This window comes from Arachis ipaensis, chromosome B05, assembly GCF_000816755.2.
Source record: "Arachis ipaensis cultivar K30076 chromosome B05, Araip1.1, whole genome shotgun sequence".
NCBI lineage: Eukaryota > Viridiplantae > Streptophyta > Magnoliopsida > Fabales > Fabaceae > Arachis > Arachis ipaensis.
In genome coordinates this window covers 139,463,105-139,467,658 of record NC_029789.2, presented here as the reverse complement: position 1 = coordinate 139,467,658, position 4,554 = coordinate 139,463,105, and positions in this window count along the sequence as shown.

Sequence of the window (4,554 nt, the reverse complement as noted above, 5' to 3'; positions counted from 1 at the left end):
ACCAATTGACTACAAGCTTGCTAATTACCAAAAAAGAAAAAATCGGTTACCTAGATTATTATTTTTTTTATTAGTTCAATATTAATAGTAATTAATTATAGTAAAAGTACATAAGGTTAGTCACAAAATATTTTTTTATTTTTTTGTTTTCATTCATTTGAAATTTTTAAAATGAGAAGAACCATTAAATAGACTGCCAAACACTAAACTGGATAATGCTAGTCCTTATAAACTTTTGTATGGTAACTTATCTAACATTTCATATTTAAGAGTATTTGATTCTCTTGTATATGCCTCTATATTAACAAATTCAAGAACAAAATTAGACCCAAAAGTCAAAAAAATAACTTTTTTCGGTTTTAAATTAGGAACAAAAGATTTTTGACTTATTGATTTAAAATCAAAGAAAATTTTTATATCTAAAAATGTAACTTTCTATGAAACTCATTTTTCATTTTCACATTCCACTAGCACTGACATTTCTATGGTACCCACTCGTACTTCACAATGCATTGATTTTTTTTAATATGATACACCATCCACACATTATTTGCAATCACCCACACATACCACACTCACATATTCAAATGAATATTTCTCAATCTCAATGCATTCACCAATTTTCTTACATACCATTGCACCCATTATCACACCACGCACTAACAATACACCTGCATCACAAAACTATGACATCACACATGACTGCATCACTAGAAAATCTGAAAGAGTCAAGAAATCGCCTGCTTATTTGAAGGACTACCATTGTATGATAATCCACGCAGCTCACTCTAGCAACTTTGCTAACTCTAACTCTTTATATCCTATCTCACAATACTTATTATATGATAAATTAACCCCAAAATATAAGTCCATTTTTCTAGCCATCACCTCAAATCCAGAACCTGGCACTTATGAGGAAGCGGCTGCACATGAATGTTGGAGAAAAGCAATACAAGCTGAATTGACAGCTCTAGATCAGAATAGAATTTGGTGTCTCATTAAACTCTCAAAAGGCAAGAAGGTTGTGGGTTGCAAATGAGTTTTTCGGGTAAAATTCAATCCCTATGGCACCATAGAAAGGCACAAAGCAAGGCTAGTTACAAAAAGATTCACTCAAGTGTAAGGAATGAATTATGGTGATACTTTTAGTCTAGTTGTCTAAATGACTACTCTACGAGTAATGTTAGCATTAGCAGGGACAAAAAAAATGACATTTGAAACAGCTGGACGTCAATACTGCTTTCCTTCACGGAGATTTGGACAAGAAAGTTTATATGAGGATACTACCCAGTTTGGCCGTGTCACAACCAAGTTTGGTTTATAAATTACAAAAGTCTTTATATGGGCTTAAGCAAGCAAGCAGACAATAGAATATTAAACTCACTCAGACTCTTATTGATGCTGGTTATAAACAGTTTTTTTATGATCATTCCCTCTTCATCAAGAAACAATCTGAAAGCTTTACTGCCATTCTAGTATATGTTGATGACTTGGTATTAACCGGGGATGACATTGGCAAAATCAATTCCATCAAGCAAATTTTGGATGAAAAATTCAAAATAAAGGATCTTGGTAATCTCAAGTACTTCTTGGGAACGGAAGTAGCACGTTCTAACTCTGCAATTCACATTTATCAATGGAAGTACGCCATGGACCTTCTCAAGGATTTTGGTTATCAAGATTGCAAGCCTATCTTCACCCCATTTGATTAGAGTAAGAAATTCTCGAAAGAGTTAGGTACCATTTTAACAGACAACACTACAGACAGCTCATCGGTCGACTCCTTTACCTCACAAACACTAGACCCGATATCTCTTATGTTGTGGGACGTTTGAACCAGTTTTTGACTGTACAACCACTTCTCACCTATAGGCTGCTTTTCGCGTACTCCGATATTTAAAAGACAAACCTGCAACTGGTCTATTCTTCTCCTCTACTTCTAATCTGCATCTCACTGAATTTGCTGACGCTGACTGGGCTACTTGTGGCGATACTCGTCGTTTCGTTTCTAGTTATTGCTTTATGCTTGGGAACTCCCTCATTAGCTGGAAGAGTAAGAAGCAAATCATCGTTACCAAGTTCTCTGCAGAAGTTGAATATAGGTCTCTTGCTGTTGTCACATGTGAAGCTAGTTGGTTATCTTTCTTAATGGATTTCATTGGTTTGCGGCTTCAACAGTCTATCACTCTATTTTGTGACAATCAGTCAACCATTCACATTGTCAATAATTTCATCTTTCATGAGAGAACCAAACACATTGAAGTGGACTCTCACATTGTTCGTGAAAAGCATTTGTCTGGTCTCATTCATCTTATGCCAGTTCGTTCCAAAGACCAACTTGTTAATTTTCTGATCAAAGCTCTGTCACCGAGTCCTTTTCTTACTAATGTTTCCAAGCTAGGATTGTTAAGTTTATACCATTCTAACTTGTGGGAGGGTGTTACCTAGATTATTATTTTTTATTATTTTAATGTTGATGGTAATTAATTATAGTAGGAGTACATAAGGTTAGCCACAAAATATTTTTTTCAATTTTCTGTTTTCATTCATTTGAAACTTTCAAAATGAGAAGAACCAATCTTTCTCCCTCTCTCAACTTTCACTCTTCCTCTCTCTCTTCTGGTTCATTAAACCATTAACATCACAGCTTGAATAGCGTATGACATGAGATTTTCTTCAAAACTAAATACAATCCATAGTTTGAACCCTTTTTAGAGGTGCAAAACAAGTTTAGATAATAGTGCTATGAATGACCTAACTCATGCTTATTTATCAAACAATTTTTTTTTTTGTACCAAATGACATACATACGATATATCGGTCTAAAATCAGAGAACAGTTTAAAGAATGAAAACCTAACCTAATATTACTGTTGGCTATGTGTTTCTAGCTCAAGAGGGAGAAATAGAGTGCTATTGTGTAGTGACAGAGGATGCAGTGGCCATGGCGAACAATGGCGAGACACGACGGTGTTGGTGGAGGAGGCAAATATAGAGGCGGTACGAATAGGGGGTCATAGGTAGAATGTAACACCCTACTACACAGTGTTTTATGCTTAAGTCATAGAACAGAGGTAGTGTGGTATTACAGACCTTTAATAGTAAGGATATACATATAATACTGAAAGAAATAATATACTAGGAGCCTTGAAACAGAGCGGGTAAACAAAAATCGCAAAATAAAAAGCGCAACGCTCAAGGAATAGGATTACTTGCGTGCTAAGAAACCTAATAGGAACATGATAAAACAATAAACGAAGGGATAAAGAAAAGCCAAAGAACAGCATAACTAGCCTCTGACTCAGCCTGCGAAGCTAAGGCTGGCCGGAGGATACATATATACATATAAACATACATAAGTGTCCCCAAAATATACCAAAATACCAAAGTAAACTCCTATCTCTCCCTCAACCTCTAAGAGAAGCAGCATACATAAGTTACTTGGAGAGTAAGCTACACATATATATACATATATACAAATAGAAAGCAAAATACACCCAAGGACTACTCCGCTTTCCAGAATCCAGACGCTTAGCGAGGAGCCTCTCGACCTGCATCTGAAAAACAACAATACAATATGGAATGAGAACCGGAGGTTCTCAGCATGGTAAAAGTGCCACGCGTATAAGAAAATACGGTCCTGAGAATGCCATAGGCAATCCTAGAACTCCGTTATTCAATTATCCAACTTAAGTACTAAACAGAAGCCATAAACAGGGGTAGGTATTCTAAATCTGCCTAACTTACTCAAGTTCAAGCTTAACCTAACATCAAACCATTTCCTCCGTTTTCTCCATCCTTTCATCATTCAGAATGTAACAGAAACAAGCAACCAAACAAGTTCACGCACAAGTAATGATCAAATAGTACAAATAGCAAGTATAACAAATAGCAGGTAATATATATCAATTAGGCATACCCAAAAAAATGCATAGCAATCAATACAAACAAATGCATATGATGCATGCCTGTCCTATGGCTGATGGGGCCCATCTGTCGGTTATCCAGCCAACCCGACAAGTCCGAAAACCCTAGACTGTCCCCCGTCGCGCATCCCCAAGAGTCTATGCATAGAGTTCACATTCAATCATCATATAATCACTCAATGGGGGCTATCCATACCCGGGAATTTATACGTGCCCGGTCACCCTTACGACGTAGGGTCAACAGAGTATCGAGATTCAACCTGGAACACGTGGTGGCGAGCCACGGCTCTTACCCAGGGAACTCGTATCTCAGATAGCATTATTCATAAGCCATTTCATAGTCATAATCATTATTTAATCATTCATCAAGCCATGGCATATTAACTCCTTTTATTAACAACCTCCCTTTCACATTTTTCATCGTCATTCCCTTATAATTCAACTTGATTACCCTTTCCGGGTCCTGACCAAACTTTTTATCAAACTCTTCTCATCCTTCTTAATATCGAATAATCTTAAAATCAACCCAACTCTAACATTAAATCAATCACATCACACGAGGATTGAACTTTAACTTCTCGAACTCATGACTATCACTAAGACATCCTCGACACTCTATTTTCTTTTCT